The 17176-nt window shown below is 43.8% G+C and overlaps 1 protein-coding gene across 15 annotated transcripts in view; it reads right to left on the reverse strand.

Moving 5' to 3' along the window:
* The window catches only part of Epb41 (erythrocyte membrane protein band 4.1), a 150997-nt gene that overhangs the window by 110550 nt on the left and 23271 nt on the right, over positions 1-17176 (reverse strand). For 12 of the 15 annotated variants that reach the window (XM_029539717.1, XM_021199574.2, XM_029539719.1 and 9 more), the window contains exon 1: positions 12968-13060. The exons of 2 other annotated variants lie outside the window; for them this stretch is intronic. The gene's annotated coding sequence lies outside the window, so the exon portion shown is untranslated. Of the gene's footprint in view, positions 1-12967; positions 13068-17176 lie in introns of those variants that run through there. One more of the 15 variants, XM_029539720.1, reaches the window with a different exon arrangement.

Below are 17176 nucleotides of genomic sequence, written 5' to 3' on the forward strand. Positions count from 1 at the left end.
GACATTACTCAACATATAGACTGTTTTCTAAGTCAAAAAAAAAAAAAAAAGCAAAATATTAAATACCTAAAACTAACATATTTCACTGACCCTCAAAACCTTTTTTCATTAGAGTTCCTTACTTCAACTCTTAAAACTAATTTTTCATTTGTCCTTATGTACACTGTGTTTGATATAGCTCCTTTAAAAACCACCAACTTGCTGGGTGGTGATGGCACATGCCTTTAATCCCCAGTACTGGGGAGGCAGAGGCAAGTAGATCTTTGTGAATTTGAGGCCAGCCTGGTCTACAGAGCTAGTTCCAGGATAGTCAAGGCTACACAAAGAAACCCTGTCTTGAAAAAGAAAAACTGAGGAACTGGAGAGATGGTTCAGTGGTTTAAAATGCCTGTTGTTCTTGTAGCAACCCAAGTTCAATTCCTAGCATACATATAGTGGCTCACCACCATCTGCTCACAACTCTAGTTCCAAAGGATCTGACACCCTCTTCTGGTCTTCCTGAACACCAGGCATACATCTTGTGCCATCCATTCATGCAGACTGTAGTAGTTTGAAAGAGAATAGCCCCCATAGGTCCTAGGGCCCCAGCAAATGGAACCGTTTGAGAAGGATTAGGAGGTATATATAGCCTTGCTGGAGGAAATGTGTCTCTGGGGTGGGCTTTAAGGTTTGAAAAGCCCATGCCAGGCCCAATCTCATTCTCTCTCTGCTGCTGTTCCAGCACCATGCTTGCCTCTGCCACCACCCAGCTCCTAACCACGATGGTCATGGACCAACCCTCTGAAACTATCCAAAAGTCCCTGATTGAATGCTTTCTTTTATAAGTTGTCTTTGGTTGATCATGTTGTTTCACCACAGCAACGGAACAGTAACTAAGACACAGGCAAAACACCTACAACATAAGAAATTCTAAACTACAAATATTCTAAACTGCAAAAATTCTAAACTGCAAATATTGACTAGTAACTGTCAGAAATAAAAATTAACTGAACTCCTTTATGTGATAGGGAAATCCTTAAAGAGATATACATTATCACCTTAATCAATATGGTAAAAATACAAGTCAGATGGAAACAAGTGGATGAAGAACTCAAGGTCATGCTGGTTACATAGTCAGTTTGAGGTCAATCTAAATAACATGATATCCTGTCTCAAAAAGAAGGAAATGGTATATTTATACATACACATATGTATGTATGTATCACCAAAAGGGGAAAAATGTATGTCTTAGATTCTCTTCAGAAATGCACAGCATCTAAAATATTGTCTGTATATGTTTTTAAGCAGGCAGCTAAGTACTTAGAGGGATTTCACCGTCTTAAGGACAGTACAGCACAATCAGGAGTTCACAGCATTACTCATTAGAACCATTTTAAATAGCAAACTATCACATGGAAATCTGAAGATTCAAAAATAGAAAGCCAGGTGTAGTGGTGCAGACCTTTGCTCATAACACCTGAGAGGCAGGAACAGGTGGATCTCTATGAGTTCGAGGCCATCCTCATCTGGTCTACAGAGTAAGTTCTGAGATAGCCAGGGTTACACAGAGAAACCCTGTCTCGAAAAACCAAAGCAAGGCAGGGGAAGGGAGAGGAAGAAGGAGAGAGAGAGAGATTTAAAAATAGAGTTATAGTCTCATTTTTAAAGTTAGTTTTAAAAATATTAATCCTTAAAATAAAGGGACAGTCCCAAAGTGACATCTTAACTTGTTTCCTCCACTAACCAGAGTTGAAACACTCAAGTACATAAGGGATGCTTTTCTGCTAGTCAACTACCTTGATCTTTCCATGATTCTTAAAGAAATTTACAGTGAAATGAACATAAGAAAGGTTGGAAGAATGAAACCCATAAAGCTAGTGTTCCCTAATGTGGTGTTGTGATAAAAAGAAATACACATCTACCCTCTGTTTCAGCTCCTAAAACTCTTGAAATCACCAGTAGTAAGTGCCTTTTCTATGCTCAGAAATAATGGATGGCTGGGCTTCCTGCAAAAGACTGGGACGGGGGCTGCTTTTCAGTCTCATTCCTCAATCTCCTGGGAGAGGAAAAAGCCTGAAGACTGAGTTAATTGCCAGTGACCAATGGTATAATTAATCACAGCTATGTAATGAAGCTGCGTGTCTAGTGTTGGAGTCACAAGGCAAGACATGAAGATAGACTATAGTGGATACTCCAGCTTCAGGTCAGCCACTGAAACGGATACCCTTGCCTGTGCCACACAGGGGAAATGAGCCGTTTCACAAAGCCGTTTTGTGATCGACTACGGATCATGAAAAAGTTTTAAGTAACTGCATTGGGGTTGATTGTTTAGCAAAGGTAACTGATGTGGACTTGTGGTACAAAGGAAAAAAACAACTTTAAGGTCTTCACAAAGCCTGACAGTACAGAAGAACTAGCAAACAAACCAACCAGAGCACAGGAGCAGATAAGTAAATCCCACCTAATCCATAAAAAAAGGACCTTAAATGCAGATAGACTTGGCAGGATATGTAACTCAGTGGTAAGGTGATAGTTTAGCATGTTTGAGGCTCTGAATTCAATTCCTGGCCTTGGGGAGGTGTTCCCATCAAAGAAGTGAAAAGCCACAGAACATAGGAGAATTTTATCAGATATCTTAAAAAGATCTATTTTACAGAGTATAAAAAAAAGCTCCGGGTTAGGTAGCACAGGCCTATAACTAAGCATGTGGAAGGCTAATATGGGAGCATCAAGTGAGGGAAGAGGGGAGACAGAGTAGGGGTGCTTGTAAGAGGGAGGAGAAGATGGTTTCTCCATCAGAAAGCAGGCCAAGAAAAGGATATATCCCAAACATGACCACATCCTGAAGAGGGGTAGTTGTTATCTTTTAAGTCACATTACACAGAGCCGTACTAGTAACTGCACACGCTTCTCTGTTAAACCTCTAAAGTCTAAGGCTGTAAGATGGGAACAGAATGTTCCAGGCTGGTCTCAGCTGTGTTCTGTGTGAATATTAAGAGAAGGCTCTCCTCTGGGACAGAAAAAGAAAGAGAAAACCACACTCCCTGAGGTCAGCAAGGAAATCCCCAGAGGAAGGAGGATCTTTAGGAACAAAAGCCTTTACTATGATCTCCAATTACTCTGTCCCACATACAAAAATTCTTTATAAACCAAGTCTGGATGATTCATTTTATTTAGTATGATAGAAAATGGTTTTTCCTAGCAAAACATAACATTACTACAAAACTAGGTCTGGCTCCAACAACACATTGCCCTCAAAATCCTGATGGGTGTGGTGCATGCACCTTTCATTGCAGCAGTCTGGAGGCACAGGCAGTTAGACCTCTGGTCAATAGTGAGTTTCAGGACAGCCAGAGATGCATAGAGAGACCCTGTCTCAAAAAACAAGACAAGTGTATCCTCAAAGGACCACTAGTTGGAAAGTATGGGAAAGAAGATAAAGGAGAAGAAAGAAGGAAGGGGGAAGGGAGATTTTCAACAAAGCAATACAAATTCTTTGTGGGACTGGAGAGATGGCTCAGTGGACAAATTTGCCATGCAAGCGTGAGGAGAAGAGTTCAGATCCCTAGAACCCACATAAAAGGAAAGCAAGGCAGGTGTGACAGCCACCTGTAATTTAAGCTCTCAGGTGGCAGGCACAAGGAATCTCTACGATGACTAGCTAGCTCTGGGCTCAATAAGAGACTGCCTCAACAAATGAAGTGTGATCAAAAATGTGCAAAGTCAACTTTGGGCCTCCTACACATGAATGGACACACATACAAACACACACACACACACACCCCACACTCATGAAAAACTTTTGGCTGGGTGTGGTGGCTGGCACAAACCTTTGATCCCAGCACTGTGGAGTGAGAGGCAGAAAGATCTCTGTGATTTTGAGACAAGCCTGGTCTACAGAACATTCATGTGTTGTTCCCTATCTTAAGAACGAAGACCCAAAGTACAATGTAACTAGGATATATGTCCTAAAGAGCAAAAAATGTCCACATCTCCCTGTTGAAAGTTCCTCCAAACAGAAAGAGAAGCCAGGAGCCGGGCGTGGTGGCGCATGCCTCTAATCCCAGCACTCCGGCGGCAGACGGATTTCTGAGTTCAATATCAGCCTGGTCTACAGAGTGAGTTCCAGGACAGCCAGGGTTATACAGAGAAACCCTGTCTCGAAAAAAAAGAAAGAGAGAGAGAGAGAGAGAGAGAGAGAGAGAGAGAGAGAGAGAGAGAGAGAGAGAGAGAGAGAAGCCAGGATCAGGGCCAGAGAGCAGGCAGCATGCTCAGGGAGGCCTGAATTTAATACTCAGCACTAAGAAGAAAAGCATTTGTCAGTGTTCTGTTTCAAAGAAAAACAGGAACATAATACCCTCCCCAAATGTGTAAAAAGCACAAATATATGTACTCATCATTTTGGTTAAATGCATTTTTAAACTATATATTTCACAAAAATATGGTACTATTTCTTTCTGAAAAGACTCAAGACTCTTCCGATTTCCGATTTCGGGCGGCTTGTCTAGAGGCTGAAAGCCACCCTCCCAGAGCAAACCTCTTCCTGTTTGTCAAGTGTGTGTTTACTTTCACATCTGCTTCAAAAGATAAAAGCAACAATGGGGACACCAACCACATGGCTGTGTCCTACCAACCCGGAAATGACACTATAAACCCAGACTTGCTGTGAAATGGGTCTTCAGAACACTCACACACAGGCTAACACACAAATGAAAACTTAAAAAGTTTACAGTGTGAGTCTGAATCAACCCCAAAGATCGACACTGGACAAAACTGAATTACATATTTACATACAACCATTATACAGACACAAAGACATCCAATTTCAGTAGACAAGGGTACAGGTAAGGTATAAAAATACAAAGGCTCGGTGGGTAGGTGAGCTACACAGCCTAGCAACCTAACTTCAATCCCTAGAACCATATAAAGAAGAGAACTATGCCACAGTTTGCCTCTGGCCTCCACAGAAGCAAACATCATACACATGTGCATGCACACACACACACACACACACACACACACACATACATGACTACAGTAATAAAAATTAATCAGAGATACTTAGCCAGAGCTGGGTGGTGGTGGCCCACGCCTTTAATTCCAGCATGGGGGAGGCAGAGGCAGGTGGATCTCTGTGAGCTGGAGGCTAGCCTGGTCTACAGAGTGAGTTCCAAGACAACCAGGGCTACACAAACAAAACCTACAAAGCAAGTCCAGCACAACCAGGGCTATGTTACACAGAGAAACCATGTCTAAAAAAAACAAAAAACAAAAACAAATATACCTACAATCCCAACATTTCAGAGATGTAGGCAACAGAGTCACAAGTTCAAAGTCACCCTCAACTACATAGCAAGTTTCAAGGCTAGCTTGGGGGTACATGAGACTGCCAGGAAAGAAAGAAGGAAAGAAGGAAGAGAGGGAGGGGGAAGGAGAGCCAGCCACTAAAAAAAAAAAAAAAAAAAAAAAAAAAAAAAAAAAAAAAAAAATTTGGGGGAAAAGAGAAGTAACATTACATAAATTACATAAATGTTACTTCTCTTTTCCCTTTGATAAAATTTGTGACAGACACATACTATGCATGTATTTCCTAAAATATGATTATCCTCATTTTACACACAAAAAAATACAGCTTTAGAAAAGGACTTTCACAACAATTATAGAGAACTCATCAGCTTTGAGCTCCTATCCTCGACATGTTGAGCAAGCAAAAGAGTCTCAGTAAGAACTTCACTCTTAATGCCAATTTTCAATTGTGTGATTCTGGACAAGTTACTTCGCTTTTAACTTGTTACCTAAACTGTGAAGTGAGATTAAAAACACTCCAGTAACCTGGGGTGAGGCTTAACTATGGAAATCATCATGCCGGCCAGGCATCTGGTGTCTAAGTATTTCACAGACACCTAAGGATGTGGCTCACAGAAGAGTGCTAGCTTAGCAGCACCAGCACCTCAAGAAAAAGAAAAGTAAATATTCACATTTGATTTCCTATATTCAACTCGTTTAATCACCGTAACACTGAAGGTATAGAACATCCCTACCATTATAGAATGAATTAAATATTACAGATATGAGTTAACCTGCCCATGGCCATGACTTAGAGTGGCATAAAAGGAATTTAAAACAAAGCATTCCACCCCAAAGCTGATACTTGAAGGTCTACATTCTATCTACAAAGTATAAAGCACACAGCCTGAAGCGTGTAAGCAATCAGTGAGCACTGACATTGTTTACCTGGCACACTAAGCAGGCTCCAGTAAATACTGTTGGTGATATGCTGAGTAAGTAGAACAGCCAGGACATTACCACAGGCTGACTCTGCTTTTTCTATAAGTACGTGCTTTTCCACACACAACAAAGTCACTCTTACACTCTAGTCCTACTATTAATACCAGATCTCTGGACTCCTTTCGAGCAGGCTCATGCCCTCTACATTCTTTTATAATCACATATATACTCACAGGACCCTGCTCATCATAGACAATACGCAGTAAATGAATGAGTAATACCATTCCTGCCCTCAAAATCCTTCCAGGAGCCCCAGTCTCTTGCCACATCTTGAGACCATGGAGGCCCACATGTTAGGAATCCCAGTGATTATGTTCCACTCCAAATAAAATATAATCCTGTAAGCCTAATTTTAGGAACTAATCGGGGGTGGGGGAATATAAGAAGTCAGATTTAGCACAAATGGGAAAAACCTGAGCATCAGACCAACAACGGGAGCTCGTTATCTTTCTCTTCTTTCCTAATTTAAATCTTCAGATTCATTTTCAAGAGCTAACAACATATGTAACCCCCAAGGATCCATGGATGGCTAAAGCCAATGGGAAAAGGTAATTGGAAACAGGATATTCACAATGTCAACGTTCCTCCACAAATACTAAAAACATAAGCCACTACACAGAAATCTGTGGGTTTACTACCTTAACTAGGTGACCAAAATTAGCAGCATTAATTGTGGGACAGCCTGACATTATGAACTTCCCAATGTGATGAAAAAACGAGGAACACAATGTCACACTAAAGTCTTGCCAAAATGTTTAACCTATGTCTAATCAAACCTACAGAGATAAATTTCCAGTTTATAGGAAACAAAACAAAGAGAAGAACAAATTAAACAAAACCTCAAGGGAACAATCAAGTACATTCAGAATAGAACATTCTACAACCAGCTGGCACCAAGACTTATCAAAGTACACAGGTAAATCCTGTTCCAGATTAAAGGAAATGTGACAAGATATTTACATTTAAAAGTCTAACTACCACTGCTGAGATGGCTCAGCAAGTTGCATGCAAGTCTGGCAACATGAGTTCAATCCCTGGAAACTACATAAAGGTGGAAAAAGACGAGAACTGACTCTACCATGTTGTCTTGGACCCCTATACACGCACCCACACATACACATTTTGGGAGTATAAAGTGCTATGACTTCTCCAACTTTCTTTCTAAGAAGACATACAGGATAGATGAAGGAAAGAAAGAAGGATGGAAGGAAGGAAATAAGAATCTAGAAATAGAATTATAGCACAGACTTAAATCTTAATTATCCTGACATTCACATCACCGTATGCATCCTGTCATCGGTCTCGTTAAGACACTAAACCGTATCTGAAGGGCAGTCAGGTCAGTAGTACTAACCTGTGCTTTCAAGAAGCTGACAGCCTTACTGTGAGTACCAGGATCATACGCTAGATCTGGCAAAGAGCATGCAACGCTACAAGAGTTCAAAAGAACACCAATAAACCTTCAAAGAAAAGAATATCTCTGGAATCATCTCCGTGCCCTAAGTATGTCTCCTTTCATTTTATCTACTTGGTAACAACTGACTTTTTTCTACCTTACAAAATTTATCGGAGACTATGGAAACATAAAATGCATGTTTTGCCTGTAGGGAACATAGGGTATGATTTTAAAAATAAAATACTGCTTCCATTTCCACTGAAAAAGCTACTAATAGACTATGTGGATGTTCTCGCCTCCCAGAGCAATTGTGTTATTTTGAGTGTTGAGGATGCCAAGAAAGCTAGAAGGTTTAAAAATAACCTAACAAAGAGCTCATTCCAATACCAGATGGAGAGAAACTACTCTAAAGACATGTGAGTGGGAGGACATATATACAATATCATATGACACCATGCAAAAAAAAAGGTTTTTGTGATTACATAATACTACTAGGATTGGCAGGATTCTTCAGGTAGGAAGCTACCAACAGTGTCACTTCTCTGAATCATTTTTTTTTTTTTTTTAAGAGAGAATGGACAAGAAACAGCAAGTGGGTGACAGGAAGGAAAAAGACTTCGCTGTAAGGCTGCATTCATGTGTCCCTGTTACATGCTAAAATGGTTGCCAGGTAAAATTTGAGGGCTTAAATTCCTGGAGCCCGTGACAGTTCTGTCTGTGTGTCCATCCATATGGCCAAAAACAAGGGGTGGGAGGAGTGGGTATCAACAACACGAACCTAGTGCATTAGCAAGGTGAAATACCTTCACGTGAACGCATGTAGCACTTTAAATTGGCAAATTAAAACACACAGAAAATCTACTGAAACACACACAAATAACTTACATGGCACGTACATTAAAAGAACATTTCTTTATAAAATAATATACTCAAACACACCCGTATGACTTCACTGTACCAGTTTCATATCGAGTTTCTGGTCATTAAGCAAATGCTCCACAGCTGGGGAGAAGGCCCCCCTGGGTACAGCCCTCGCCATAAGCATGAGGACCTGAGTTTGGATTCCTCACTACTCACAGATGAGTGGCCATAGGAAATCAGGGAACAATTATGAGGCAGCTACTGGTTATTTTCTATTTATCAACATAAACTCATGATCATAGTCCTTACCCATTTCATCAGCCAACCCTCCCTCCCCTTCCAATTCCCTCAGCCAAGACCCCTGTAACCATGCCTAAGCTCCATGTTGCATAGCTAAAAACAATTCTTCTCTCTCTAAACAGATCACACTGGGAACCAAGAATGACTGGAGTCAAGATTAACTGAAAGGATGTGGTTCAAAGAATCCACAGACATGGAAGGTAAAGAATAAGAATTCAGCAAACAACATCTAACCCACATGAATTTTTCTTGGAGCTAATGAAGAGACAACTAAAAAACACAGAAGTGGTTTTCATAAATGAAATAGTAGAATAAAAAATAGAAAAATGAAGGGCTGGAGAGATGGCTCAGTAATTAAAAGCACTGACTGCTGAGACAGTGGACTCTGGCTTGGTTCCCAGCACCCACACAGCAGCTCACAAACTCATTACCACAGTTCCAGGGGATCTGATGCCCTCTTCTGTGGACACCAGGCATACATGTGGTTCGCATACATACATGCAGGCAAACACTCACCCATATGAAATAAAAACAAAATTTAAACTATAATACAATAAACACAATGCTAGAATTTCTATAATGAAAGGACATTAAAGGTAGCAATCAATTATAAAGAGAAAGGTAGTATTTGCACATCGTGCCCCCAGTTTCTCTATTCAGGAGGCATATTTACTTTCAATTACTTTGAGGGACATTGATGATGATTAATAAGTAAGAGATATTAAAGTCCCCTCAAGCCATTCTTAGCATTAGACTAGACACACAGTGACTTTCTTATTCTCAAATAATTACCATTTTATTTCCTAAATAATTCAAGGTATTTGAAATCTTATTTAAATAAAAAATAATTCAGGAAAATAAGTATAAACAAACTTTAATCATAATCTAATACCCCCACTACACTCTCCTAGAACTGGTATCTGAAGCACCAGCAAGCTCGTTCTGAATGAGATCACTCGTCTTCTTCCTAATGCCTCCAAATTCTGAACAGTACTCGTTGCTATAGTTTTTCCTTTATCCTTCTCACTGTGCATTCATTAAATAGCAGAAGAGGAAACCAAAATACTAATCTAACTCAGTGTGCTCTCCACAGTATGTTATACTGCATTTTACCAAACACACCATGAATTCCCTCATAAGAAAACGAAAACATGGCAAAGCCACAACGCAGGTGACACATCAAGAAATCTAACTGACAACAAAAAAATAACACGTACACTTGGCATCTGGCCCCCCCTCTAAAAGCTGCATCTAAGCACTACCTTCTAGTGATTCTGGATTATTCTATAAATGTCTGCAATTCATCAACGAAGTGGGGAAATCCTTACAAAGAATATTCATCTCTGCAGACTTCACTCAGACAAAAAAGCAAAACCATTCATAAGAGTAGTTGAAGCTATTCTCACTTAGCTCACAAACAAAACAAAACGAGTGATGTCATGCCCAGGCACTTGGTGGGGGAAAAACATGTCCTATGGAAGTATTGATGAATCCACATCTGAATATGCATTTGACAATCACAAACCCAGGAAGACTCCTGAGAAAGTACACTGGCCACTCTACCAGTGTGCACCAGCCTGCTCCTTAAGAGAACAAGGAGAGACTGAGTCTAAACATACTGATTTCAGAACCACACTCTGGCCCTGATATTTTCAAGTCATGCAATCAGGCCATGATCACCAATTTTATGTATTCAAAAAATAATGAGAATGGTGTTGGAGAGATGGACTTATCAGTTATAAGCACTGGTCACTCTTCCAGAGAATCTGGGGTCAATTCCCAGTACTCACATAGGAGCTAACAACTATCTGTAACTCCATTCCCTCCCATAGACATACATGCAAGTGGGCAAACACCAATGCACATAAAATAAAAATAAGTTATTTTTTAAAATAAAAATAATGAGAAAACTCTACCCATCCCAACAAAATTTATAGGTAGCATATTTTAGATCCCAATCTGATGACAAGATCATGCACCTATTCTGACCTCCAAAGGTAGTAGGCATACACAATCTGTTATCAAGGTATCTGCAAAAAAAACAAAAACAAAAACAAAAACCTCCAAGAATCTCGTGACTTTTAGAGAGTGTCTGGAACAATTTAACTGTGAAGCTTCCTTAGGAACAGGAGGGAGGAAAGCAAATAGCATCTTAATTGCACTGCCTTTCAGAGTATGAATTGGTTTGAAATTCATGAAGACCATGAACTCTGGGACTGGCAAGATGGCTCAGTGGTTAAGAGCACTTGTTGCTCTTGCAGAGGACATAAGTTCAAGTCCCAGAATCCACAAGATAGCTAACAACCATCTGTAACTCCAGTGCCAAAGTCATCAGGCATACACAGGGTGCACAGACATCTTTGGAGGCATAAACAGACATAAAATTAAATAATTTTAAAGACCATAACCCCCTAGGTGGTAGTGGCCTCTGCCTATAATCCTAACATTCAGGAGCCTGAGGTCAAGGGACCAGCAGTTCAAGGCCAAAATGGGTAACATACTGAGTTTGAGGTCAGCCTGAACTATATGACCATACCCTATTTCAAAACAGACAGCATACACACTGGCCAACCATGAACTGAGGAATGAGAAAGCCAGATACATAAATTTCAAGACTATTAAAGTTGAGCCAGGTGTGATGGCATATAGAAAAGGGCAGTGGCCAGCCATGCCTTTAAATCCCAACACTCAGAAGGAAAAGGCAGGCCATCTGCAGCCGGGTCTATAGAGTGAGTTCCAGGACAGCCAGGGCTACACAGGGAGATCCTGTCTCAAAACAAAACAAAAACGAAGCAAATAAACAAACAAACAAACAAAAAACCAAAGAGGGAAAGAAAAAAAGAAGGCAAAAGTACAAACGTCTTCAAAAAGGAGCAAAATTAAGACAAAAAGAATTACATAAAGGATATGTATATCCTGCTTCACTAAAAGGATCAAACCAACTGAAAATCTTCTGCCAGGACTAAGAATAGGAAAACAGTAATGAGCAACTGCATGGAGTACAGTTTATCCCCAAGAGTGTATAAACTCACTATAATAACACTCAAGATACAACATAACCATTTCTTGCAACTTTCCCTAAAAACAGAAGGAACAAAATAGCAGCTGTGAAATCACCCAAACTAAAATTTAAAAAAAAAATTTAAAAAAGAAAAAAAAAAAAAACAACCTCCAGCATCTCTGGAAAACACAAAAACAAACAAAAAAAACCTTATTAGTCTCTACAGACTAGTCATTTATGTCAGGGAACAGTTCAAGGATGGAACAACAGGATGGCAATTGCTGTCCTGTGGCCAGAAACCAGCCCGTCAGCGATTTGCTTCACGTGAGATCACTTTCTCTCTAGAGACCGCCGATCCCCGGGGAGGACGACCCTCTTTGGGCAGAAGCTCCCTCCAGGAGCATCCACCTGGTAATGAACCGAGAGGGCGAGCCGAGCTCCAGAAATCTCCACAGGTACAGGCAGCCCAGCAAGCCAGGGAAAGATTTCCAAGCCGACAGATGCGCGAACTGAAAAAGGAGGTCAGGGAGCTGAGAGAATAGCATTAACCCTTGGCTCGCTGGGACCCCGAAGATCGCGGAGCAAGGCACTGGATCCGGAGGGCTCTGAGGTTTGGGTTGATTTTTTCTAAGATGCAGGATCTATGGCGGGAAGGCCTGGGAGTGCGGGGAAGCTCCCCACGCCCTCGGATTCCGCCTGACTTCTCGGGTCTGCCCAGCTTCTCCACCACGAGGGGCTCGCTCCGCTCCGAAGCGGCACCCAGCACCTTCGCGGTCCACCGCACCGCTGCCCACCTGGTTTCCTGCCAGGGCTCCCGCCCACCGCACGGTGACTGACAGGCAGGCTCGGGCGGACGACCCCTCCGCGGGAAGACACCCCACGCCTAACTTTGAGACGCGGTCCCCCCACCCCGCTCTCCTCAGCGGCGCCCGGACCGCCGCCCCCTCCCCCGGCTCCTCACGCCGCTTCCCACCTCCAGCCCCGGGCTCCCCGCGCGAGCTCGCGCCCCCGGCTCCCGGGCCTGCAAGGGGGCTGGAGACAAAGGCTGCGGCGGCGGCGCGGCGGCCGCCAGGACCGTCCCCTCGGGGCCAGCGCCGCCCCCACCCCACCGGCCCGCGCGCCGCGGCTTCGCCTCGCCTCACCCGGGGTTCTCGGCCCGCGGCTCCCGCGCCGGCCGCAGCTTCAGCCCGACGAACAATGGCAGGAGGCGGCGCCCGCGTCCGAGGCTCCGGCCCTCTGCGGCTCCCGGGCTGGCGGGGCTGCAGGCTAGCTGACTAAAACCGCCGGCGGAGGGAGGGAGCGAGGGAGAGAGCGAGCGGGGCGAGCGAGCCAGCGAGCAGCCCCGGCGCGCGCCCTCCCGCCTTTCCTCCGCGAGACGAGGCCGGCGCGGCCCGCGGCCCGCCCGCGCCCCTCCCCCCGGGCTCGCCACAACATTGTAGTAAATTCCTATTGGGCCGCGCGGGAGGGAAGGAGGGGGCCGGGCCCGCGGCCCGCCAGAGCATTGGCTGAGGCCCGGTTCGGGCTCCCCGCGTCTTACCTCCCCCTCCCCTAGAGCGGTAAGGAGAGGGGAGGGGAAGGGCAGAGGGAAGGGGAGGGGAGAGTAAGGGGCTAGCTGCTGCGCGCACGCGCGAGTCCAACCCGGGCTGGAGCTGGAGACTGGGGGTTTCTGGTCTCCAGCAGCGCGCGGGTGGAGAACGAAGGTGAGACCTTTCTCCCCGTGGAGGGCTTGGGAAGAAGCCGTGATCAGGGGGGGGGGGGGGGAAGCGGAATTCACACACAGATGCTGCTGACCAGACTACCCCAAAGGAAACCTTAAGTTTAGTCACCTCAGGTACTTTTAAGTCACTCCGCCTCTCTGAGCCTCAATTTACCCTCATGGCCATCTCTAAGGCTCCCTTCCAACCCTGACATTCAATATGACTTTACCTCTCCTGGCATCTATGTTAAGACCTGAAATGGAATCTTAAGTGTTGAGACCATGCCAAAGATTTCACCTGTCTTCTGTCGTCATTTAAGAGTCTCCTATTTCTGCCTGCCATCCACGAAATTATAAGTAAAGCCTCCGCGATCTGGTCTCCAGATGAATCTAGGGTTGCTCTGAGAAGTGCACACGAGTATATTTCTCTCTAGAAGTTTCAGAGGCCGCTTGACCCCTCTACTTCCTGCCAGGCTGATGATGTCTGAACAGGCTGCTTCCCTACAGAGCAGAAAGAAGGTTCTGTTGTAAGGACATACTTAGAAGATAAGACAGGTTCTGCCATTTCTTTTGAGAGATGAGGAAACCAAAGCAGAGAGAGGCTCAGCCCTGCCAGGATCAGAAGCCAAGCAACGTGACATCAGAGCCCGCACACGCCAGCTAGACTGCCTACTGGTATAAAATCAAAGGCGGTTCACCATCTCAGCCCAGCCTCAGGAATCAGACTGCTCGGGTTCAGTGCTCCTCCGTCTCAGCCCTCTCTAATTGTTTGACCTTCTTTGTGCCTGGTTTCTGACCCCATAAAAATAGAATAAAGGCTGGGAGTGGTGGCGCACGCCCAGCATTCCTAGCACTCGGGATGTGACAGCAGAAGAAACACAAATCCAAGGCCAGCCTCCACTACATTGTAAGGTTAAAGCCAGTCTGGGCCACATGAGACCCTGCCTCAAAAAGAGGAAAAGTGGCAGTCCCACCTTATAGAGTTACTGTAACAATTAATTGTTAATTAACGAATCGATCAATGGGGTTTAGAACAATTCCCAGGACATAGTAAGATCTCAGTTAAATGTTAATTCTTTTACTACTACTTAGACTAAAATATCAGCTAAGAAGTATGTGGCAGGCAGAGAAACGTCCCACTGTTGTCAGGTCTGAGAACATTTATATAATATCAGAAGTCGTAAAACCCCATGAGAACCACCTGACTGCCTAACACAGCCCATTTGCACAGCCTTCCTCTGTCCTAGTCCGTGCGCTTTTCAGGGTTTGCCCCTGCCAGACTACCTCCTGTTTACTGACGAATGGTTGAATCTCTCAGATTGTTGCAGTCTGGATCCAAGAGACTTTAAACTGGAGAGGACAGGGACTTTGTCCTTATTATCACACAGAGCAATGCTGGAATATTAAATATTTATTGAACCAGTGAAGGGACTGTCCTCGTTTTATTAATAAGAGACTCAAACAGTTTAAGTGATCTGGGCCAAGGAACACCCATTCGTTCTTAAATACCCTGGTTCACTGCTCCGAACCCTCAAGTCCAGCAGTGCTTTTGATTGGCAAGTTCTAATCTGCCACTTCTGGACTCTCAGGCAGGAGAGTCTGGTACCATGTAAGCTAGATTCTGAAAATCCACCACCAGACAAATCACTCCCTCCACTACCATGTTATCCAGGAAATTCAGACGTGTGGAGCTAAATGCCCTGTGTGCTAGCCAATGGTACATCATCATCCTTGGGATGCTTATAGAATTTGTAATGTTTAGTAAACATCACGCTGAAGAGAAGTATAGGTCTTAGGCTAGCATCAAACATGAGAAACAAGGCAGATGTAAATCACACCTAGATTCAAAGTGTTGTGCAACCATACACCAAAATCTGTTGGTCTAACTTTTAAAATCCCCAAGTCCTGGATTCCAGTGCTGGCCTTTCACTCTTAGCCTGGGGACGGAAGATGTGTAAAGCACTGTCTATGCAGGAGAGATTTTCCTGTCAGTGCACACCACCACCTGTTAACTGTCTTATCTCTGAGGGTGGCTGAGCTCAACCGATAATGAGGATATAAATAACACCCACTAAGAAGACAAAGAAACCATCCTTACTCCCAGGCCCATCTGCCGAACCAGACCTCCAGTCCCAGCTCACCCCGCAGAAGCTCTCATTAGATGCCAAGGGTAAAGGTCCCAAGCACAATCTCTCAGGCTAATTTCCTAGGCAGAAACACTTTGGCTCCATGCTTACATCTGGGTATGACTGTGCCATGCTGCAGGCCCAGCAAAGGGTCCCTAGGGAGCACCTCTATCCCATCTGCCAGCTGAGCCCCGTCACTACCTCCCCACTATAACCCTCCTGCTTCTTTCTAGGGAATATAGACCCTGCTAGCTGTCTGTTAGCCCCTGGAGCCGTCAAGAGCTCTAAGATTTAAAAAAAGAATAAATAAAAGCATGAAAAAAGGTCTTAATCTTTCCCCACTGCAAACTGAGCTCCTGTGAACACAAACACCAGCTGCGTGAAACAGGATGAAATGAGACAGTGAAATTGGGGTAACCGGTATGGAGAGTCAGGGAGGGGAGATGAGGCCCCCAGGGACCTGGAAGGGATGGGATTGGAAGAAAGAGGGAGGGGGGACAAATGGAGTCTAACCCATGCTCAAATCTGGGTCAGGGGTGGATTAGGGGCACAGCTGGCCTCAAGCCCCAGTGATAGGGTTCATGGAGAACGTTCATCTGTGGCGGGCTTTGAAAAGCTGGGCACATCAGCAAAATGTTCTGAACGGTCATTATGGAATAAAAACCAGCCCTGTGCTAGCTGCACAGAGAGAGCAGAGCAGAACAAGCCTCTCATATTTCTCCTTACCATCAAACTTACACTGTAAACTATTTTTTTGAAACTAGAGACTTTCAAATGCTAGGAAACAATTCTGCCTCTGACCTACAGTCTAAGTCTGTAGCCTAGGTTGGTCTGTAACTCGAAGCAATACTCCTGCCTCAGCTTCATGAGTAGATAGGAGTACAAGTGTGGCTACTTTAGGCCTTTTAAACAAAAACGATAAATCAATCAAAGTATATAGGGATGGAAATTACTATTAATAAGAAGGAATGCCTTCCTAAGGGGATATTTTTATTAGGAGTACTTGAATTTTAGAAAATACAGTTAAGAATAGATGTAGTTCAATAGATATATAAGTCACATAAAGTCACTAGTGAGAAATGTAACTACCTCAAGGTTCTGATAGAAAACTTTCCCTTTGAATACCTTTTCACACACAGGCACACACACATTTATACACACACACATTTTCACTTACATATATTAAGTTCAATAATTGGCCAATGCTGCTGTTTTAGGTAGATTAAATATCATAGTATCATATGCCTCAGCCTACTGAGTCTTTGTTTTACGTGTGTGGTGTTCATCTGTGCTTGTGTGTGCATGTAAAGACCAGAGTGTGGCATCAGATGTCTTACTCTGTCTTCCACCTTTGTTTTGTTTTTTTGAGACAGTCTCATTGAACCTGAAACTTACTGTTGTGGGTAACCAAGCTGGCCAGTGAGCATCTGAGACCCACAGTCTCTGCCCTGCCCAGCTGGCCAGTGAGCACCTGGGATCCACAGTCTCTGCCCTGCCCAGCTGGCCAGTGAGCACCTGGGATCCAGTCT

This window comes from Mus pahari, chromosome 6 (genome assembly GCF_900095145.1).
Source record: "Mus pahari chromosome 6, PAHARI_EIJ_v1.1, whole genome shotgun sequence".
Classification (NCBI taxonomy): Eukaryota; Metazoa; Chordata; class Mammalia; order Rodentia; family Muridae; genus Mus; species Mus pahari.